The sequence below is a fragment of the Lagopus muta genome, chromosome 7 (assembly GCF_023343835.1).
Source record: "Lagopus muta isolate bLagMut1 chromosome 7, bLagMut1 primary, whole genome shotgun sequence".
NCBI classification, from domain to species: domain Eukaryota; kingdom Metazoa; phylum Chordata; class Aves; order Galliformes; family Phasianidae; genus Lagopus; species Lagopus muta.
This window is the reverse complement of record NC_064439.1, coordinates 18,167,768-18,192,968: the sequence shown is the minus strand read 5'-3', so window position 1 is coordinate 18,192,968 and position 25,201 is coordinate 18,167,768. Positions and strand designations below refer to the sequence as shown.

General features: G+C 37.1%; 1 protein-coding gene across 2 annotated transcripts in view; it reads right to left on the bottom strand.

Moving 5' to 3' along the window:
* NEBL (nebulette) overlaps positions 1 to 25,201 on the bottom strand; it is a 239,758-nt gene that overhangs the window by 169,643 nt on the left and 44,914 nt on the right. The gene's annotated exons all lie outside the window — the stretch shown is intronic.

Sequence of the window (25,201 nt, the reverse complement as noted above, 5' to 3'; positions counted from 1 at the left end):
ATCAGATTGTACTGCCATTTCAGGTACAGAAATTTAAATTCTTCAATAGAAAATATGTCAATACACCGCTATACATAGAAGAAGAATCATTTATATCACCAAAGGTTTCAGTGGTTCAGAACTGCAATCTGTCAGTCATATCTTTTTTGATTTCGAATTTTTACACATTTATAACATTATTGTTTTCTTTGGCATTTCAGACATCATCTTTAATAGTCAAATCTTACTCATTGTATTTAGAATCGATTTATAGAACTATGATTTATTCATTTTCATGAATTTATCCTACAAATTTACAGTTAAACAGAAAACCATATTATAAGAAAGACCACCAAACACAAGGAAATAATAAAAGTACACAGGCCATCCCAAAAAGAAGTATTATTATGAGCCAGCAGCACTCCAAGGAATCTGATTCTTACTTTTGAGAACCTTCAGTGTCAAACCAAAAGATTCGGTTTACATTTATATATATGAGTCACTCATTCATTTAGTTACAGCTTCTCAGATCTGTCTACTAATCCACTTTTGCCTCTAACATTTCAAGGGTAAAACAAAACAGGCACAGTAGATTAATTTCTACAGAGGGACTAATCTGTAAATAAGAAAGAGTCCAAAGTCAGAGGAGGATATACAGTATCAAACATTACCATGATCAAACTCAAGATTATCTCTAATGTGTTCCTTCAGAAACTAATTCAGTCTTACAGCTCTATCAGAAAATTTCTGTGCTTTGAAATTATATATGGTCTTTGTAATCAAAGTTATAAGATTTATTTTCTGTTTACAAGTTTTATTTCCAATGAAGTGCATGGTTTTAATTTAATCTGGTAGATGGAGGATTAACACCACAGCAAGTTTAAGAATTTAAGGTAAAATATATTCCCACCCATTAGAGCCATTTGTCTAGGCTAGACCATGCAACTGAAAACTGTAAAAGAAAAAAAAAAAAAACCCTAGTCATGACATCATTCAGCCTATTCCCCTGCCATTACATCTAGATCCTCTCAAGCCTACCAAGACTGTAATTCTGGCCACAGAAATCAGTGCTTCCTGGGAAAGGTTTCCTTCAGCACATGCAAAAAGAGAAACGTGTGTGCTGCAAGAGACATCCACCTGTATTCCTTTTCAATCCGATGGCTCCAGCTCACCCAGACACAGCTCCACCAATACACAGGGGGACAAAAGTAGGCTTTACTTAGATGACACAAAATGGAATCAGCAAATAGTATCAGCTGAATGTTATCCCCTGGGACAGAAAGATACATCTATAAGCGTGGGGATTTTTCCCCTCTTTATTTCACCTTTTCTATCTTACCCTTCCTTGCTTTATATAGAAGACAAAGACAAAAGCCAAAGTGACCATCAGGAGGGCCATGAGCCCCATTTGGAAGGCAGCAATGGACAGATGGAGAAGGCAGTGAGCCACCTCACAGCTAGGGTCTGCAGATATCCAGGGAGGATTGTAGCAAGGAGCAGCGTGTGATGTGCTCTTAAGGAAAAGCAGCCTCTCAGCTATCCAGAGAAAACTCTTGTAAATGACAGAATCTTAAAAAAACCCTTAAAAAAAAGCCATTGCTACACACACAATTCAAACATGATGCCAGGCACACGTAGAACACCAAAAGCTTTCCCATAAACTCTCATAGCACTGCTTTTTAACATGATTACATACCATGACTCTGGTACTACAGTCACAAACACCACCTGTACTCATCCCCTTAATGTGGAGAGCACAGAGTGAGAGCCAACTTGGGTGGGTTTTTGCCAAGACCCGTGTGAAATTTGCATGTGACACTGGAGCAGGTGTCACAGTCACAGCCCACAGACTCTCTTGGCAACAGCAGCAGAGTCATTTTTGTTATCCTCCTCTTTATTCTGAAGCATATGAAAGAAAACCTTGTCCCTATCCTACATCAGCTTTTATTTCTGATCCTTTGCAAATGAAATGGTTGGTTCCACAATTAGTATTGAAAAGCTCCCAGGTATCTCAAGAAGCAGAACAAATCACTGAGGCACTGATGTATTTAAGGTCACCACTGATACAGAAATAGTTCCATTTCAAGTGGAAAAGGTATTCTTCATCTTGAACCAGTGGTGCTCTACTGTGCTTCAACTTACAATGTACACTGGTTATATCAGTATTTATACTTGAACATAGAAGCACACAGTATCCACAATTGAAATAAAAAATCTACTGATGTTGAACTTCGTCTTTACGTTGATCTTATTAACTATTTATCACAATGTATTACAGTGATTTTAAAAAAAAATCATTTAGAAAAATTAGATTAATAAATCATTCTGGTAGGGTTCTTAATTTTAACTATAGCTGATTTATGAAGCCACCCACATGGCTTATCAAGCAGAACAACACACTTTTAGAGTCATCTTGCTTCAAAACCACTAAAAAACATCAATGTTAGAATTTAAATTCATCTCAAGCACTCACATCTGCTTTAAGCTTACTGATATTGTATATTCAGAATCAATAAAATATCAGTATTTAAGACATTATCTGAAAACTATTATCTGAGAACTATGCATTGTAACATTACATAATTTTGACCAAAAGAGAAGCCTTGTTAAACAGCTTTAAAGTGATCAAATCTGCTTCTTAACTGCTGGATTAAGACTATATCATATCTCATCAGAATGGTCTGAATAAGGATGAGTAAATGGCTGGCAACAGTCTTTAATTCGAAAGGCTCATGGTGATATTGCAGTTCCTGGTAATCTGTTGCTCAGTTTCCCTTTGTCTGAGATAATGTCTGAGAAAAGCAGAGAGTTGGTTAAAGAGGTTGATGTCATGCCAGCTATTTAATAGCAGTGTCCAAAGGATGTTTGTTTTAAGTCTTTGTCTAAGTCTAAGTCTACTTAGCAATATGTCTTACTACACTAATGCTATTAGGATTAATCCTGTATAAAGACCTATACAAGAAGGTCCAGAACAAATCAGCATACACAGTATGGTGTTTCTGCTATGTACTGTATTGCTAGCTTCGGCTGCACAGCTTGATAAATAAATTAAATCCAACTCAATCTCTGTTTCTGAGAAAACTCCTTCACTTTTGAGATTTGGAAACAATAACAGCAAAACCTTCAATAATTCAGGAAACCACCTGAAAGTCTAACAGCTTTTACAGTGACTAATCATAGAAATTTTTCCACCTACTTGTTTACTTGTAAGGCTTTCATCAGCTTTTCCACACTTTCAAACCAACAAAAGGAATAAAAAACATGTTCTGAGAGATAATGGGATGAAGATTCAGCTTTTCCTGTTCTGAAAAAGGTCAGATTCAAAGCTTGAGATAAATTCAAGCCTATTCTGATAGTAATATGTTCATGCCTCACTCTCGTTCATTCTGATCTAAGACATGACTAAGAATGTTTTGAGTATATTTTCTAACTGCAATGTTAACTGTTCAGTAGCAGAATTACAACACTTAAGTAGGTCCCTGCCAACTTATCTCTTCTCTTGGAGTATTCATTTGTAAATTGTCCACAACATACAAATTGTCATATCATTCAGAGAATACCCACAGGCTACACAAATAAGAATTATTTCCCTGTTCCTATGAATGAGAGCTTCATCATATCTTCTCAGAATACCAATTGTCATCACTGTCCACCACGTTAGGCTATCTGTGCTCTCCTAATTTTTGTTTGAAACAATTGTTCTTCAAATTAAAGTCAAATCTAGAACACAAGGAGGTTAAGAACAATAAAGATAAATTAAGAAAAATAAAGGAAAAGGAAAAAACTTTTCTTCAGTTGCAGTAATACAGACAAACAAAAAATATATAATCAAAAAAATTAAATCAATATTAAATCAATTACAAAAAACGTATACTGCTTTTACAACTAGCATTTCAGTACAGTGCATGCAAGTGTTTCAAACTACAGCTGAATAGTGGATAACGACGTAGTAGATGCAACACAAACTCACAACAACTAAAGGATACACAAGCAAGCTCCTTCTCAGACCTCTAAGGGCCCAATCTGTTAATCATGATCTGAGCCCACATCCACAAATACAACTGAATTCAGCACAAAAACACAGAGAAGAAATACAGATTGCCAATTAACTTTCCAATAAGAGAAATAAAATGAAATAATTTACCCAGGAAGAAGACCAGATATTCAACTCCCTTCAGCCAGGCAGTGTTTGGGATGGCAGTTTACCACCAGGCTTGAAGACTCACGGGACTGCCTTCCACTCCTTACTTTGAAACCATGCCATTATACAGAAAGAAATGTAAGATGTGCAGCGACAAAGAAAGCAGCAGCAGCAGCAGGGAAACCTTGCCCACTGCTGACTTCTTGCTTTGAAATTCTTGCTCTGAAGCTCTGGGATTTCCCTGGGTTTTCTTTTTTGTTTTGAACATTCTGTTCAAGATCATTTATCTATATAAGATTATAAAGGATTTTGGATGACAAATAATCTAGGCAGTGGGTAATACAGCTTTGTTACTGTAGAACTCAGGCAATGAAGTGGGCAAGGAAGATTTGACAATTCCCCTAAACCAACACTGAAGACAGAATTCTCTGTAGTTTCTATCACCTACCCTGCTATATGAATAGCAGATACTAGGCTGCAATACATTTGTTTTTGAAAATGCTTTTCCATCTTTATCCTTTGATGTTCAAGGGATTTGATTTTTGAGATATTTAATTTGTGCATCTGTATTTCTTATTTAAAGAGAAGGTTGTTGCAGTATGCCAGCTAACTACAAGTTAACGTTCATGAGAAAATTCCCTGAAAGAGAAGAGTCTGTATCGGTTGGAGATTTAGAAAAGAGTGAGCTCCATGAAAAAATGTTAGCAAGGATATTCCAACAATCTTCCCAATCTTCACTTCTGGAACAAGTGAAAGGCCACAGATCAGTTTGTCCTACAGTCAGACACGCATCACCCAACACTATGTTACTAGTGTGGTATTTTATAACCTGTCTGCAGAGACTTTTATCTGGGGTTGTTTACAGAAGTATAGGGACTGTACTAAATATTCTGATAGTATCTGGCCACAGGGTCAGTGTCTTGGTGTCCTCTGCTAGTCATTTTTCCTATCTCATATTTCTTACATTCACCGTTTTAACTCTTTTTTCCCAGATTCAAATAAATACACCGTTAGGGAGACATGCGAGTTGCCTCTTGAGAAATTCAGGGCTAAACTTCAAAAATGAAAAAGATCTTAAAAAATACAAGAGAAAGGAACATCCAGTTCATATTTAGGAAACTTACCATATAATAAAAAGAAGTGGTATAATACATTCAGCTGGAATACAGATTTAGGAAAAAAAAAAAAAAAAGAGTAAAATCCCAGCACCACAGTCTTCAGTAGCAGAACACTCCGAATTATCAATGGAGCCAGGCTCTCACTTTTTCAATAATTTACTTTCAGATTTAGCTATTCCTCAGCTATGGATGGCATTGCTTGGGGAAATAAATGAATCTGTAACACACTGAAAGCTACAGGGCAGCCCTGAGCTGTGCAGGAACCCGGCGGCACCATATTAATGGACACAGCAGACAGAAAAGCAAGAGCTGCTGTCGGAGCAGGATCTGCAGAACATGATCAAAAAGCTCAAGGAAGGCATAGGCAACTCTGGCAACATAAAGCAAAAAACAAAAATACTGACTGGAACAGCAAAATCTGCAGATTTTCTCTTTAAGAACACTGGTAATATGACACACAGAGACGCAATAAAAGCACTTTACTCTGCACAGGCCCAAATTCCCAGTCTGACTGCTTCAACACAGCCTGGGATGTTTTGTATTTATGAAACCTTGTATTTATGAAACCTGGACAGAGCTAGTAGTTTGCTGAAGTTCCAGGGTTGACCAGAGTATAATTCATGGCTCCAGCAGTGACAAATTTGCTTATAGATTTCCTAAATTTTCCTGTCAATTAATGTACCACCAATGAGTTGGCATCTCAAGCAGCACAACACTGAAATAGGTGAGTAGGTTCTAAATTCTGCTCTTACTTTCAATGTGCACACACTTTTTCTCCCCTTAATTCTGGAATATTTTTCAAGTAATAAGAACCTTTAGGCCAAAGAATATTCATACAAATGCTTTCTCTGCTTACCACAAGCCAGCATTTTTGTACATGGTTAAGTCCTGGGATTCCCATCTTACATATGAAAACTAGCAAATCTGGCTGGGCCCATGTTTTATAATGTCCTTTCTGCCCCATACTGTCATTTCATCACCTGATTCCATTATCACAGTTATGTACACATGTATTATTTTCACAAATCTTCATCAGGTTGTGGTATCTGATTTTATTCAGCGAAATATGTCAGTGGCTATACAGATAATTTATTTAACCATTTTCTTTCAAAGATGAATTTTATGTTGCATGAAATGGCATCTTTACAGTTAGACTAGTTTAAAAAACATACAACCCTGATGTTCCAGTATTATATCTCATCTTCTCCCACCCCTCACTCACAGTAAAGCAATTAATAGAGAGTTATCGATACACTGCAGAGCTGTACTTATGATGATCAATTCTTCTATGCTTGTATTGTAGGGCAAGCTTTCTCACAACTGATAAAGGACACAAAAAGCCCACCCAGCAGCAGGAGCTCAAGATACACTAAAAGTGATCTCCCTTAAAATGTTAATCACTGCGAATTTCAGATTTATTTTCATTAAATACCATGGCATTAACTAACAAAATATACAAGATAAAAACTGCATTCACCATATGAATATTGGAAAAATATTGGTTCAGCACTGCAATAGCATGTTTACAAAGGAAATTTCTGTAGGCAGTAAACATCTTCACCCATCTGGTGTAGCCATAAGTGACTGTAAATCCTGAGAAGCTGACTGTAAATCAAGCTCCGTTTCAGGATTTACATCTAACTCTGTGCAGAAACATTCATCCAGTCAGGTAGCACTTGTAGAAGAAATTAAATCTACTTTAAGGAAATTTCAAGAGTCTTCTCTTCCTTGCTTGGAATTAGTCTCACACAATTGATGACTATTCAAAATAGTTTCACCCCTGAGTGAAAACTTCTGTGCATCATCATCAATATTTTCCACTGCATCCCCATTGTTGGCATTCTAGATAGTCCAGGCACTGTATGCAAGAAACATTTCAACTTCTCTTATTTCAGTCATCCATTTTTGTCATGCTGAGGAAATCTCACCACTAAATACACCTTATAAACACATACTTAAGATCAAGCATTCAAAAGCTCCTAGATAAGAGAAAATATTCAATATGGGGGCTGAATCTGAACAATTAAATTTAAAGCTTTGTTATACAAAGTGCATGTAGAAATGGAAGTAAAACTTGAATCATTCCTAATAACAAACTTTTTCTCTCTCAGTTTTTCAGTGCAAAAACTACAACAGAAACTTTATTCTAAAATGCTAATTAGTTAATGCTAAAAATCTATGAAAGAATAACATCAGAGACCAAGACAGACTACTTACTATATGTATTAAGCCTTCAGTTTCCAAGACAGTAACTGACTGAAAGAATATTTGCTATTAAAAACTGAAGCATCAATGTATTCATTGAAAAATTATTAGGTTGTATGTCAATAGATTACAACTATAATGAAGCTGGACTACAGCTGTTGTCCTCATAAAACTGAATGAAGAAAACTAGTTTTAAGTTCAAAACGCAGGAAACCAAATATGGATTTCTTTTTCTCTAGTTTCCAGCTTCCATGCTATTACATACCTCTTCTATGTACACTGACTAGCTTACACTGACTGCAAACCTATAAAGCCAAGCAAAGGAAGACAACTCTTCAATGCTTCAAATTTCAAACTTCAAATTTCCCAGACATGGGAAGAAGAACCAATAGGACCATAGGGACACTAAAAACCACCTAGAGGACAGATGAGAAATAAGTGCTAGACAGACATCATAATTCTTTTGAACTTGTAGAAACTGGCTATCAACAGGGTGGGGAATCTAAGGTTCCTAAAAGCCAAAAGGTAACTGCAAAGGCAGCTTGCCAACCTTGAGTCACGACTGACTTGCCTCCTCGAGAACTGTGGGCATAATCCTAAAGTGAATAGTGATCCATGTTACATACTGATTCCCTCAAAGGGACTTTTTCTGCAAGTTACTACAGAGAGAAAACTAGTATGTTGTAATCTAAGCAGCTGGAACATTATTTATAAAAAAAGGCGGGAGGAGATGAGAAGGGAAACAGAAAAATATTATGCTGAATGTCTTAACAGCGTTACCTCTTTGACTGTAATTGCAATATTAAGTATTTTTCCTCTAAAGCTATGCCAACACCAACAATTTCAAGCTAATAGCAAAAAATAAGTAAATTAAACAGAGTTTACACACGTACCAAAATAAAATATGGAAAAGCTAGGTTTTTTGCCAACTAGAAAATGACAAAATTAGTAGGGTGGAGATGGCATCCTGTTTTTGCATTTCTAACAAGGTTGCCAAATAATAGAGTATACAAACTCACAGTTGATTAAAAAAAAAAAAATTCCTTTTTTTGGCAGCAGTTTTACATTTTATTTCTTTAGTAACTATTTCTTTCTTAGCAGGATTCATAGAGGCTTGGGATTATGCTGTTTGTTTTTCTGTGTTTGTTTGTTGGTGGTTTGTTTTATTTTGCCTTGTTTTTGTTTTTCTTTTTGTAATACAGCAAAAATTTCAAATCAGGTAACATTTTGCATAAAAATCCTTGAGAAAACATGGATCTGTATTTTTTATTAAATATATATATAATAATATCAAAAACAAAGTAGTTGCTTGTTCACATATTGTAAACTTTAATCAAGTACATTATTTGTGCAGTTTTATGAACTGTCCCTCTTGTAATGTATACACTTTCATAAAATAATTTTAGCTAAAGAAAAAACAAAGTTACTACACACAAGAGTTTCATAAAATATAGCTTATGCTGTATTCACACCTTTACAAAATTACTGTATAATACATCCAGATTTTGCTTGTAAATGAATACTTTCTTCCTCCTTTGCCTTATTCTTATGAAGTAATAAGGGCATATAAAAGCTTACACTGTAACTTTTTAATGTAAATCCTTGGCAGAAGTGATGAAAACTGACAGTTTTGGAATAAGTTGTCATGCTACACGCAGTACACAGTCCATGAACACCAAATCTAAAGAGTACGTAACTGAGACCAAACCACAGATGTTTCTTTATTTACTGCAACAAAGCAACAGCCAGGTAGCATATTTTCACATGTCTTGCAAACACCCCCAGAATTGCTGCACACATTATGCATTCTGTTCCTTATAGTCTGCTAACTATTTTCAGTGGAGTTGTGTAGGATCAGATGCAGCTACATAAATGCTCTGCCACTATTGCTACACAACCTTCTACTTCTCCCTTCTACCTGTTGCTTTCTCTGTTTTCTCACTGTTGGGAGTAATCCACCACCCTTGGAGTATAGGGGTTGATCTCTCAGCTCTTCATATTTTTAGGCAAATGATTAAGTTTTAGATAACAGAGCATGAGCCTTCTCATCACATCCTTTGACACAGACCCTAAATCTCACAGACACAGATGTTCCAGAGATCAAATTGTGAATGACACCTCAAGTGGCATCCAGTACAAGTTCCCACAGAGAAAGCTATTCAAACAAGAGCTTGATGCCATCCCATGAGCTTTTCACTCTGCAGCCTGAAGCCCACCAGCCTCCAGTAGATCTGCTTCTTCCAATAGTTTTGGATGTAAAGGTAAATAAATTTTTCCCATCTCCTATTTTGGGAATAGAAGAGCAGCCACTGAATGGTGCTGGATATGGTTACAGAGGGAGCTCTCTCAGGATGCAAAATAGTCCCCAAGGGAACTTTAAGTTGAATTAACATGTAAAAGGAATGCAAACTATTCTTAAGTCAATTTACAAAGGTGTCGTTCCCAAATTATCAACCAAATATTTGAAAGTAATTTCCATAAACTGTGTAGAAATTCAACCTACACAAGACAAAAGGTGCAATGTTACACCTTTGGAATGAGCAAAACAAAAAGTGACTTATAAGATAGAGAAGAAACCTAATCATGGAAAATCCAGGTGATAAACATGAGCCGAAATGAAAAGCCACTTTTTTAGATCACACAGCATAGTGGTTAAATAGCGTTTACACCACAGGAATACAAAAAACTTAGGGGTGAACTCAAACATGAAAAAAAGAAAGCTGACAGATGTCACTGTCTGGGCCTCTTCTACACCTGTTACTAAATTCCTGCAAACACACCAGCAAGACCATCCATAAGCAGAGCAATTAGAGAGCAACTGATTCCATTTGGAATAAAATGGAGGACATCTTTATGAGTAGGAGAAAAACAAAGCTAATAGGAAAGGGAAAGCACACCATTTGTATCTGTTGTATTTAAGTTCACAATGACTTGCAGGAAATATGTCAATAGCTCAAGTTTGTTCATAAACACCTAAAGTAAGTCTCTTGATTGAAAAACTGCTTATTGCATTATGTATGACTGGTACCACCCCTTCACCTGTCAGTGTAAAAGAAAACTATGCCATTCAATGATCACCTTCAGAAGTTAATAAATCAAGATTGCAAGATGGCAGAGATTCCTTTAAGCTGATGGGGTTTACTTCAGCTAATATATCATTTGACAAAAATTTCTTCTTTTTTCCTATTTCAGTGCAGTGCTAACAACTTTCTCCACAGATTCTGTTCCAGTTACATACAGATTAGCAGTAAAAAAAAAAAAAAAGGAAAAAGAAAACACTCATTTTATAAATATGAACAAAAAAAAAACCAGGAAATAATGTAATTATTTATCAGCAACTTTAATTCAGTTTCCACAGAATCACTAACCCCACTATTGAATGTTATATATTCTTCTACAGTTTTACTTATCACTTTATACAGTGAACCAGCTCACCCTGCCTGTTCATAGAAGCTAGAATTGATTCCACCAGTTTCTTGCAGGTCAGTGAGGAAGAAGCCTGAAACCTCTGAAGCAGTTCAGCAACTAAACTCACCTGAGTACCAGCCCACCCACATCACTGGTAAAGCACATGGCCTCCTTTATAGAAGTGTTTAAAGTTACACTACAAATATTTTAGATTCTAAAAATTCTGTATTTTCCATATAACTCAAGAGCTAATATAATATTTTAAAGCTCAAAGAGCCATATGTCTTCTGCCAAAACTAAACCTCTCTGCCAATGTCTCTTGGATACATAACCATACTTTCTTTCCTGTACTAAGATTATTCCTGGAGGCTTCATATGGATGTTGACACTAATACAATCTACAACCAGACAGGAGCATAGAGTACTTCCGCACATAGATTTTAAAGCAAGAACAAATACACAATACAAAAACAGTTTCAACGTGCAAACTAAAGCATTTCCAAATGCTGAAAGCATCTCTTAACCATCTGCTACAAGCTGATACATTGCTCAAGTCTGCAGAAGAGCAGTTCTGCCAAGCTCCTTCAGATGCTTCTCCTCCCACACCTGAGCCTCTGCCTGACGGAGCTCTGTATGCTTTCTCATCAAAACCCAGACACCAAGATTTCCAAGGTGTTCAGTCACATCAAACTGCTTCCGAACTCAAGGTGACAAAACTTCACCTTGGAAAGCTGAGGCTTCTGTGGAACAGCTCAGTGGCCAAAAAAAGCAAAGGAAAAACTTCTGCACACCAAGTGAAAACTAAAATATCTAGATGACAGCTGACCACACTCTGTATTTGACAAACTTCAACAGTTTCACTGAAATCCAAATAGTCCAAAATAAGTACTTGAACAAAAAAAATTTTCATGATCCACACTTTGAGGGAAATAAAAAAATGTCTTTGGAAAAAGCTGGAGGGCATGCTGATTTAATCTGGCTTTATCAAAGCTGTTAAAAACATGCACATTGTGCATTGCTCACCAGTGAAAGACTAAACGTTCTGTTTCAATGGAAGTTGGATATACTGTGAAGAATAGCTACAAAGAATAATGTCAGCAGAGAGCAGTTTAAACAACAGAATTTCTGCTCTGTAAGAAAAAAAAAAAAAAGTGGAAGAACACAGCATAGCTATTGCTGTTTGGAATTTAAAATATGTATTTAAATTTCCCACATAAATACTTTTATGGCCTTTTTCACTCTTTTAATGCCAGCCTTTTAATGTCTTCCCATGTGTTTTAATGTTCTTTTATATTTTATAAAGGAAGTTAACACTTGGAGACCAATCTCAGGGGGTTTCTGGCTCAGACACAATGTCTAGTCTCCTGGTTCCCCATCAGTCATTAAAGATTGATGAGGTCCTGCTCTGAAAATACATCTGAATCATGAGCCTAAAAGCATGGGAGCAAGAGCTTTGGAAAAAGATACATTTCTTGAGGTTGCTGGGATGACAGCTATGGATTCAGGCACCCAGACTTTTAGGCTACATCTGTGCTTTTAAATCAAAAAGCATCTAGCAACATTCTCTGGTACTGAAGCTAATTTGCATGGGGCAGCCTACATCAACTGCTCAAATCTTTTACCATCCAAAACAAGGTCACCACATCCAAACTGCCAAGAGAGAGCAAAATGTTCTTGATTGTGCTGAGAATCATATCTAGGAATTGTCTGGGATAGAGCAACTAGTACAGGTTAAGGCTATTGTGCCTGGCACCTTTTTAGCAATTAAACAGTGTAGCCAATTGAGTTTATACCAATCTTTTAATTTGCTACTAGAGAATGAAGCATAAATATCCCAGGTAGAGTTGTATCACTGGACTCCCAGCCTCTCTGCTTTCCAGGAAGAAACTTAAGAATGACTTCTGCTCCGACATTTCAACAAATACCTTCTCCTGCTTGGCTTCCCTGCACCTTCTGGCCTCCATTTCTAAATCCCAGACCCACAGAAGAGTTTAGATTTGATGGGACCTCTGAAAATCATCAAAGCACACTGAACTGGAGCAGGCTGCTAAGGACTATGCCCAGTTCCCTTCTGAACACCCCACAAACGCGTTCAGTGTTCAGCCATCTCACACTGGAAAGACCACATTCACATTCAACTTTGCATGCCTTCATTTTATTCAGTACATCTATGTCTTTCCTTAGTGGAGATCCCAGCACTGGTCAAAGCGCCAGTGCTGAGAAGAGGGGAAGGATCACCCGCAATGCTCTTTCCTCACTTAGTAAATGAGGCACTCCTTGCTACAAGGTTGAACTGTTTGCTCATATTCCACTTCTTGTCTTCCAGCATCCCCACAGGTGCTGCCTTCTCTGCAAAGCTGCTTTCCAGCTGGTCCAGGCTGTACTGCTGCATGGGATTATTCCTCCTCAGGGGCAGGATTTGGCAATGCCCTCCGAGTTCCTGGTCAAGCTCCTGTCTGGATGGCAGCACACCCCTCTGTTGTACTTGCCACTCCTCCCAGTTTTTTCTAACTTGCTCAGCATGAACTGTCCCATCACTCAGGTGAGTAATGAGGGCACTAAAGTGCTGTGCCCAGTATCATCCTTTGGAGTAGACCACTAGTGACTGGTCACCAGCAGAACTTTGTGTCACAGACCACTACTCTCAGAACCAAGTTTCAGCCTGCATCGCAGTACATTTATCTAGTCCTTACCTCCTCAGTTTGTCTGTGAGGATGATGTAATAGACTGTCAAAAGCCATACTGAAGTTGAGATGAGCATCCATGCATGGTCAAAAACTTGGATTAGAAATCTCTGTAGAAAACTAATCTTCCTTTACAGAATGAAAACCATTAACATTGAAATACTTTCCATCAAGATTTCCAAATTAATCCCTTCGGTGTAATCTGCACTTCATTGTCCATTGCAATTTTTTCAAAAACCCCAAATAAACCAGAACTCCATCTAAAGGACAGAATGACTCATTTTTACAGTTTCCATCTGCTTATACAAATGTTCATGGTTTGATTTCATGTGTATAATAATGACAATGCACTGAAGAGTTATCAGACTAGAGAGTTTACTCATGAAAAAAAATAAAAAGGTAAAATGGAAGAGATGACAACAACAACATGCTTTTAAAAGACAAATATAAGTACCTACCCTCCTATTCACAAAACTTCCTGAGATGCTGTTGTCTTTTTTCTTTAATACGCAGGATCAAAAGTGAAAATTATGTATCTAGCATATACCTTTCTAATAATAATTAAACTGAAAAATTTTGTATAATCACCAGTTTCTTGTAACTAGTGTGCTTTAATAGTAAATTTCCCACTACTGAGAACTCTCATACACAAATCACTTAGGTATTTTTCTTCCCAAAGGCAACAACTGCCAAGTAAAGTCAGTGTGGGAAATACAGCTGCAAGAGATCATCATCAATGTAAGTAAAATCAGTGCTGAGATGAGGGGAAATCTCTCAGTACCATTCCCTGCTTGTCCCTTTCTTCTGCCACTTTGTCGCTTTGCAAATCTCCACCACTAAACCTTTGCCTATTGCTTCTTGGCTGAAAGTGTGGGGAAGGAAACAATAAATGAACAAGGACTCTGACATGCCATTCTGTTTCCAACAATAAGTCTTGTAAAAAGGGCCAGCGGTACAGCTAAGCATATGTACAATGCTCCCTGTGTGGTGCTGCATACAATGATAGCCTTGCATATGTCCCAGGATAGGTTGCTCCACCACCAGGCTGATAACAGATGGAGGCAGAGGGAGACATACCAAGGTGGCATATTGATCGCTAGTAAAGAAGTGTCAACCATCTGCCTCCCACCACTTGCATGACAATGCAAGCTGCAGTTTAAAACTCCCAGTCTTTTTAGATAGCCTAAACCCTTTGCTCACACCCTCTATGGGTTAATAGCTTCTCTTTGCACAGGAAGACACCTGGTGCTCCATTAGAAGGAACACTGCTAGTAGACTGAGGGAAGCGATTATCCCCCTCTGCCTAATGCTCATTAGGCCACATCCAGAATACTGCTTACAGCACGGGACACCAGTACCAGAAAGAACAATATCCTGGATTGAGATCAACAAGATCTACAGAGATGGTCAGGTAGCTGGAGCACTTACATTGTGATGACTGCCTAAGGAAACTGTTCATAGTGGGGAAAACATGGTTGCCATTTCATCAGTGGCATGAAATTTAGCAAGAGCAAACCCTGGGTGCTGTACCTGGGACAGAGCAATCCTGGACACAGTCAGAGATGGGTGCCAAGTGGCTGGAGAGCAGCTCTGCAGAAGGGACCGGGGGGGCTGGCGAGAGCAGATCAGCATGAGCCAGCAGCACGTCCTGGCAGCCAAAGAGGCAAAACATATTTTGGGGGTATTAAATACAGCATAGACAAGCTGGTCAAATGAGGTGATTCTCCTGATCTATTTAACATTGAGGTAAGCTCATCTTGAATACTGTTTGTAGTTCTGAACTCCACAGTATAAAGAGAAAACATACCACCCACCACCTCACTGTGCTCGCATCCACTGTTTCATCTCCATAAATATTCAGCAAGTGTTACTGAATGTCAATGGGTACCATCTTTTCCACATGGAGGAATTCAATTCCACATCTTTGCTTCCTGATCTCTTCCTTGGCAGACATCAACTTGTCAGTCTGCCCCTCTGCTGCCATCTATCTCACAATAACAAAATGTAACGGAGTACTGGTGGGAGGGCTCAGCTTCTACTGCCACACCACCAACTTCCACCTTTCATTTCGTGAGCCAACTTAATAAAACAGGCATTACTTTTGGATCAGTCCTCATACATGTGTGCACACACCTATCAAAAATTCCTCTGAGATCCCCAGCAGTCAGAAAGCACTAGAGCCACAGCTGACTTTGAAGGAAGCAAACGTGGCCCAGAGTAAGCAAGCAGCTGTTCCTAATGAATGCAAGCAGCAGGGACTGTCACTGGAACAGAAAGAAGCTGAAACAACTGGATCAGCAGATGGAAGTGGACAGTTTGCTTTATGTGACTCAGTGACCCAAGTATCACTGTGAAACACATCAATGAGAATACAAGATAGTTTTCTAGTATTTTGCATCCTAGTAACAGTCGAACTTAGCTTAAGAAAGGGAAGTCCAGTTAAGACTTCTTACAGCAGTCCCCTCTTATGGACTACAGAGTGCAAAAGGCCTCTTGACAGCAAGGCAGCTGTACAGCACCTCGCTTTTTTCCTGTGACACATACCCCAGACACCAGCAAAAGGTAAAATATTAGATACAAAAAATAATGCAAAAACTAACAGTTAAATTAATTAACTCCTTAATAGACAGACTTCTTCAGTTAAACTCTTCTCTGTACGTGGATCACATATCTATCAGAATCAAAGAGGAAATTTTCATAACTGCATTTTGAGGGACATCTTCTGAGAAAGGAAAAAAACAATGCAGAAGAAATTAAAAGTGCAGCACCTCTTTCAAATGTAGAATCTACATATGCAGCTAAACAAGAAATGCAGAATTATCACCTGTCTTTGGTCACTGGTATAACTTGAAGTTCCACCAATTACTTTTCTATTTATTTTGCCAGTGAATCTGAAAGCATCGATCTTGTAATGGATGCAACTCAAATGCACACACTTATCAAACGTGACCTAACTCATATTAGCCTTACTTAGCTACAAGTCTCTAGGTAGAGCAGTCCTGTGTTTTCTATTTCCTTTCATTTGATTTGATCAGTTCAATTTGAGCTTTGTCTGCTTTTAAAGACAGATTTTACAAAGATTAGAAAACTAGCCTCCTGCTGAGAGGCTGCTGTTAGTCATCTGAATTGAGAGCATACAAGAAAATCTGGATGGGAAAAAATAGTAGCACCATGACAAAGTATATACAGTAACTCAGGACAAAAAAATGGTGAGAGAAGCTGGGAAAAATGAAGGTCTCCAAAAAAAAAAAAAAATTTACTGTTTCATAACTGAGGGAAGCAGAAAGCGGCTGGAGAACTGGGCATAAACTCCTGCCAATGCACTATTAACTGATAAAGTGGCAGAAATAGATGGAAAATAGGTCAACATTGCTAGAACAGCATTTCAATATTGCTATCTTTCTTTCCAAAAGAAAAGAGGACAGGATGCTGTTTTAAAAACATGTGACAACACGGAATGCAAGCAAAGTGCAAGCAAATCTCTTGTGCTTTCTAGCATATGATCTGCCCTGCAATGTCAAGAAATACAAACTCGACTATGTATCTCTGTCACTGGGAAAGAGAATATACATGTACAGATCAATGGAAGCCACTCCCTGATTTATGGATCTCATATCCTTTGTAATACTTCTCATAAACATCGTGAACCCATATGGTGTCCAAGTGTTAAGATTCTGTGCTTGATTTAGCTAAAAGATATTTAAAACAAACAAAACCAGACCAAAGATGTTTCAATGCATTTGGAGGATTTCCCAGTGACTCCTCCTTAGATGAACCTCAGGAATGAGCCCTTTTAGATTCAATTAGACCTAAATAACTTCCCATTCCAAAGACAACATGGAAACAAGAAGCGTTTTATTCAAGAAAATTTCTATATGAAATTGCAAACCTGGTCAGCCTGGACTTTTTTTTACCTACATAAGCCCCAAGTAAGGCAACAACTCACTGCTTTAAAAAGGCTTTACTCTTAATTTTTTTATTATTTATTTATTTTTTAAACTACAGTTCATTGCTCTGAGGAAAGAGCCTGGTTCCTGCAAGAGGACTACAATAAACCCAGGAAAGCCAGAAGGACACAAGCAGTGCAGTAGAAGTCTCTGATTTAAAAGAAAAATGAAAGTGGGACAGAAAATAACAGGCAGGGGACTGCCATGCCAAGAAAATAAGATATATACACATGTGCAGAGTTACATGCATATAAAATGACAAAGGAAATAAAATAGAAAAGGAAAAAATAGTGAAAAAAAATGGAAGAAGCAGCAAAAAGATACATTCTATTGTGTTTTAGAGAAAATGACTCAGCAATCCATGGGCCTAAGATACAGATCCGGCTAAACTTTAAACATCTCTGGAGATATTGATTAGGTTAGAAATCACAACTACAACTGCATATCGGGGAAATGACTCCCTCACGACTACAATTAGGAAGATTTGCGGGGAAGGAAATCTGAAGGAGGGCATGATTACTGCCTTTAAAAACAACAGCACTGGAGTGGGAGCTGGAAGAAAGTGTCACTGTTAGCACGTGGCTGCAGGCTGAGCTCAGAGGAGAGGAAAGGAAAGACAGAAAACAGGAGTCAGAATATGGAAAAATGACTAATAATTCACTAGCCAGCATCTGCATTACAAGGAAGCAAACAAATACACAGAGCTCTTTTGTTATGGTTTGCTTTTTGTTGTTGTTTCGGGGTTATTTTAGTTTGTTTTTAACTCTTACTGTAGGTATTTGGTGATAGCTAAAATACAAAATAAATCTCTTTAAAAGGTGTGAAGCAACAGAATGGCAAATTCAGCTATGCCAGCTCCTGTAGCAAATAACCCTCAGTTTATTGCTCAGCTGAAGCATGGGCTCTCTCCTCCACAGAGAAAACAGTTTATAATGGACTATCAGCGCACTTCCCTGACATCACTACACGGAATAAATCATTAGCACTTGTTTAAGGTCAATGAGAAGAAACAATTTACATTGCTACAGCCCACAGCAAGCAATTACATAAAGTAACATTTTGCCAACAGATCTGCAACTGCAACACCCATACCAAAAACAATTACCAACAGCTTTTAGTTTGAGTAAGGAAAACCTTCAAGCTTAAGTACCTTACTCTCTCTTCTTGCTTTCTTCTGCAAAAGCTTAACAGGTTACATCTGAAAATTGGCTAATCTTGATTATAGGGCTTATGCTTTCTATAGCTCTCTACAGACAAAGAGGCATCAAATCAAGATGCCCAGAAAGGCACTGAAGCATGAAAAGCACATGCACCTGGAATTCATTGGGAGGGAGCTGGGAAAGGCACTGGTTTTCAATTCTTATTTTTTTATTATTTTCTAGGAAAAAAAAAAAAACCACCACTACAGTATATAATATGAACACTTGCGAGGTAGCGTCAAACTAAGATACCACGCACAGGTATCTTCATCAAGGAGAAACACCAAGCAAGTTTTTTTTCTGTGAGAAAACTCTCCCTGACCTTCCTCAAGAACAGCAGAAGGGATTTCAGTCGATAACAATCTAGCACCAGCCGCTACAGACAGGACATCAGATCCTGAGCCTGAATGAGAAACTAATCAGTCTTGACATTCCCCCCTCCATGATAATCATTGGATCTTATCACCTGCCCTTATCACTTCATGGCTGTCCTATCTTCTGGCTTGCCCGGTCCTCACTGAGCAGGAATTGTCTTGGGCTGCCTATACATAGGCCACTCCAAAAGTAATGCCTCCAATTTATTTTCATGGAAAATACAACAGCTGCAATCAGCACCGTAACTCAGTTTGATAGAGCAAATTCTCAGCTACAAAGCACTATTTTTCAATAATAGTCACCACCATTAGAAATGCATTTTCACCAGCTATGAACAAGAGCCTGCAGTTATGCTCATTGAAAGCTGCACCAATGGAGGTGACCCATGGTTGCTATCTCCACTGCAAAAACCTACCACCAATCGCCTCACAGCGTTCACATCTCCTGTTTGGTTTCCTTAAAAATTCAGCAAGCGCCAATGAAAATCGGTGGGTGCAACTTTTTCCTGCATGAAGGAATTCAATTCCACACCTTTGTTTAATATGCACTTCCATATCAGACACCATTTTGTCTGACTGCCATCTTTCACAAGGCAACAAATGTAACAGAATATTGGTGGGGAAGTTCAGTCTCTACTGCCATACCACCAACATCCACCTCTGACGTTGAAGACCAGCATAATAAAGTAGGAGGCATTACTTTCAGAGTAACATTCATAAAATATATAACATAGTTTATGTAACAAAACTTATTTTAACCGTTAATATTAAAACCTTAAAAAAAAAAAGAGAGCAACTAAAGCAAAAAACCAATGGGATGTTTGACCCTGTTTTTGTGAAAATAGCACATCGGTCTGGTTTGATGGCAGTAGCTGCAGTTCTTAGTGAATTCTCAAAGTGTTCATCAGAGGCCTTGGATGGAATTTTAGTCTTTGTAAACGGATGTTTACAAATGTACATGCTGCTAAAGCAATGGCATGAATTCGACATGACTGCAAAGTGAGGGATATTTCTCTCTCATAAGAGTCATCTTATAGAAGTCTATTAGAGAGACAAGATCACATTCTTGAGTTGAATGTCTGACTGCATTCCAATTTTCACTGTCACCTCTGGCAAAGTTTTCCAAAGATTTATATTTCACATTCAAGAAAAAATAAGTGATTAGAAAGTCTTTAAAAAGTTTACAAATAACCTTAAAGGATGATGATTGCTTTCTATACGGAGAATTACAGAAGCCTTATCGTGCACTTTACACAGTATCTTGAAGCATCTCCGTTAATTTCAATGCTTTTTTTTCCCCAATATACCTCTGTTCTCCATAAACCCAGTAAAAGAGAGGAAAAGAAATCATCAATTTACAACAATTTATCCCATGTTCCTAGAGGCAAGACATGGAGAAGTGAATCTATTCTTTTTTCATTATTCTATTCTAATTCCAATAAGCAGATTGGCCATGTAGTCTCAGTTAACGGAATGTTGAAGAGTCCTACTACATTGCCCTGCAATCATGCAACATGCTTGAAACTTAAAACCAACTAAAACACATCTGTTTGCAATTTCACAGTACCTCCAGAAAAATCATGCATTTTCTTTTTTTTTTTTTTCCACACCATCAAAATTTTTTAGCATCAGATTGTTTGATGGTCACTACAGTTTCAATTCCGTTTTTACAGTTGACATCTAGATTTTTTTTTAAAACTAGTTTCTCCAGTGACATTCTAGTTCCTTCTGGTTTTCAAGTTTTCTATTTACAAACCAAGGAATCAGATACTATGTCTGAAACTACCCATTAAACTATGTTCTAGCTGTGGAAAAAACTTGGGATTATTTTCGTAATCTGGCTATGAGAAGTATAGTGAGAGTGCAGCCTAGAACACGTGGACAATTTACCAAAGATATTGGGTCATAAGCAACAACAAGCAATTTAAAAGTCCTTAATTTCCCAATCCTGCAATCACTGAAAATTTGTGACATTTGATTTAGCATCTAGAACTATATCCTAGCCATTTTGTTGCTTGGGTTTTTTCCCCTCCATTCAAGAGTTCCTCTCCAGGCATGTTCTACTTTCTTTTGGCAATTCAGCAATGCTCCATCTCTGGCTCTTACCCCACAATTTTCATTAGCAAGCAAATTTTCATTCTGCCAAAAACTTCCAGCTGTGACTCTGTAGTCAAGATCCCCTTAGGCAGGAGATTCATCTAACTAGACTCATCTAATCAAATACAGACATCTACAGAATATGTGTCAATATCTGAGACTAGTCATCTAGACATCGTTAATAGCTAATATAGAGGTACTTACAGATATCCCTTATAGATCAAAAGAGTCACATGTTAGAAGGAACTATTCCTCTGTGTTGACTATGAACAGATTTCAGGTGATACTGATACCACAAAAGTTCAAGTTTACGCTCTAAGCTCCACTCCTTTAACATCTCTTTGGAAATAGCCTGCTGTCCACTAAAGACATGCAGATTGACACAAATTCAAGCCTCCTTGTTACTCTTTTTCTCCTCCCATCATATCTATTACTTAATTTTATACTTACATAATATATACTGTATATCATTTATAATATATCAATAATATTTAATCTTTAGATTAAAGCTACTAAAAATAATTAGTCACTTTTTCGATATAAAGTTTTTGTTCTACCATAGTCCACAACTTAGCTTTAAAGCTTTTTCTTTAAAGAAGAAAGTTCTGTGCACTAAGTACATGCATTTGCACATCCTTATTTTTCATGAAAAACACAATATGCTATATGTACCTGTCTTTGTGTACTAATTAGAAACAAGGTATTGTACATACAGTAAGCAAGCCATTTACAGTACACATCAAAAATCAAACGTAATTTGATTAAATTACAAATAAATTACGTAAATTGCAAATTTTTGTATGACCTTAATTCAATAATAATAAAAATGAATAAAAGAAATTCAATATTGAAAAAATAGGGTACCATAGTCAGAGATGTCTACCAACTCCAGCAAAACTAAGTTTCTTATAACAAAGTTATAAGAACATAAAACCAATTAAGCAATCTTCTCCAAATATGAATTACATGTGGTACAATAGCCGAATCTACAAAACAGCAAAAAGAGCCAATAGCTTGTATGATTCAGTATCGTATCCAACAAGACATCATCTCACCTTTCAAAAAAAAAAAAAAAAAAAAAAAAAGCCACTTCCTCAGAATTTCTTGCCCTTCTGCTGCAGTTAAAATTTCTAAGTATCCAGACATTTTGTCACAAATTTCAACTTATTTCTCACCAACAAATTTGTTTTAAAAGAAGACAAAAATATTATCTCAAACAAAAACAAACATCCCTTATACTATCATACACTTCACTGCAAAGAGCTACGCTATTAGGTTGACCTACCAAAGATACACACAGGACAAATCAATGGCAATGACTAAAAAAAATTTTTTTTGTATTATAAATGCTTTATGCCCACCTCAAATTTCTCCATGACGAAGTTCATTCAACTGTTTTTTCATTTACATAAATTCAAACTGCACTTATTCTTGTTATACTTCATAGTTACATATCCCATATCTTGCACTTACTGGCAACAAGAGTCCATCATAATAACCTCAATTGAAAAGAGATGCTACTGATGAGAAAGTGACAGAAATGTAATGAAATACGGTAGCTAGACATGCTTTTTGTAAAGTCAGGCAAAGCTTCATTGTTTCAGTTCTTTACAATTTGCCATGTAGTTACTGCAAGAAACATTAGCAATTAAATCACTCAAATTCTTAAACACACTTTGGTGAACAGCCTTGCCTTACACCAAAACTTAAAAACTAAAAACACTAATGATTAAAACAAAGATTAAATGAATGTTTAACACTATCAAGTTACAGCGTGCTGTAATATCTTTTCTTCTCTCTCAACAACTGTATCAAGAATATTTATTCTTCGGTTGAATAACATTCACTAAGCACTTCATCAAACAAAGCCAACAACATTACAGCCCATTAATTTTTCACTTTGGTCTAAAGCCAGAACTAGTTCAAATACCTCACCATTGTTCATCCTGCAAGAAACCATACTAATACAGTCCCTTCCCCCAGCCCAAATTGTACCACATACAGACTTCACTGCCCGTTGGTACTATCTGCTTCAATGGATACTACAACACTCTCCCCTAAATGAAAATAAGCCAAAAAGAACTCTCTTGAAATCTCACAAACAAGGTCATAGCATACCCTTTAACAGCCTGAATTTTACCAAGGCCTTTATCAGCAATTAAAAAGAACACGCCGATATTTCAGAATATTGAATCAGAATTAGAATCAATTCTGAGATGCAGCTTTTTCACTGTAAAAGAAATCAAAGGAAAAGCTAGCAAGAATTCCACAGAAAAGCAGTGGTGAAATTTAGTGGAAAATAAGTAGTTTCAAGAACAGCTGGAATTTGGTTTTCTCTAGATAAATCTGAAGATGATATAGCACACAGATTCTTTAATGTCTCCAAAGTGCTGAATTCATGACTCTAGTGTAACCTTTCTTTTGCCAACATTCTCTCTGCCTTTTCTTTGGGTGACTTTCTGGGAAACTCACACAAGCAATCATCCAGATTCAACCTTCTGTCAAATTTGGTTAAAACTGACCAAAAGGCTTAAAAGATTCTGGGGAATGATCTGACAGACACACAGCATGTTTTTAGCATAGCTAGGAAAGCTACAATTATGTTTGTTTATAGTAAAAGACAGTTATAATGCAGTCAAGAAGTTAAAAAGTTGCAGACTACCAAATATAGTGTATTTGCATGTCTGCTTATGCATACAGTATATATATTTGCAACCATTCCAAAATCAGTCCTTAAATCAGATGACATCATTTCTAAGTAGCCCCTAAAAGCTGGGGGAAAGAAATCTGTATGTCAATGTGAAGCACTGTGGCCTCTATTGTCATGATGCAAGGCTTTGCTAAAAACTTCTTTTAATGAGTTCTGCAGATTTACTTCCAGATTCTCTTTAATTCCTTTAATTCAGGAGCTGCAGCTTTGTATGAAACAGAAGCCTTTTCATGCTTGAACAAAACAACATCGATGGAGTGCTATAGGAATTACTCAGACCCTCAGCATCCATCACCGGTCACTCTGTGTGGTCAATAAAGCTAGTCTTCCAAAAATCCTGCCTGCCAGAGTTGCTGTGATTTGCAGACAAGTCCTTTATGGAATTCGACAGTATTTTGCTTTCTGCCCAAACATTTCCAATGGGAAAGTTCCCCAAAATTGGTCTCATTTGTTTCAGATGACAATTCACAAGAAGAAATTAACAACACTGTATTTTTTAAGATGCCAATGCAAAATATATAGAAATATATTTTCCTAATTTAAACTTCTTCCACCAATTACATAGAAAATATTGTTTTAAAAAAATCTTTACTATATTTAGCGATATTTAATTATGCTAGTGTTTATTTATGACAGTTTTAGAAGAACTTGATACAAATCAGTAAACACATCAGGAAAAAATATCGGAAAAATCTGCCACAAAGTCAAGAATATACATTATGGTTCAAGTGCGGTTTCACCTATAGTTCCCTGCTAATGGGATAAATCTGATTACAGGACAGACTTTAATTGGTGTTTAATGACAGTAAGTCCATCATTTTGGTGTTCAAAAACCAGATTTAAGAAACACCTCCTAGTTGTTTACTTTATATTTCTTTTTCAATTTAGCCCAAACTTTCTCTGCTTTTGAATATCCATGTTAACTTTTCCCAGAAAGCTAAACACTCTATTCTTCTTCTAGGATTTGTTCTAGATGGAAATTAAATTATTTTTGTAGCTCTTTGACAAGTCAGTTGATTATTGTGGCATGTTTACTCCCAACGTGAACTCCAAAATGTCATATTGAGCCTCATTTAGCCTTGCTTGTTTAAAATTGTGCCAACATGACAACTTGTGTGCTTTAAGCAAATTGCTGTATTTCTCATGACTGTATGTGCACAGTCAAAAATATTTTGCCTTTAAAGTTGCTGACATGTTTCAGTTCTGCTTTGATTAATAAATCCCTGTTTAAATGCCATTAAGAAGATATATTAAAATGATGGCGTTTAGAGATTTAGAGTATCCTGTATTTAAGATTACAAATTTTCACTAGCTCAAGCATAAAGCTTCTCAAGATACA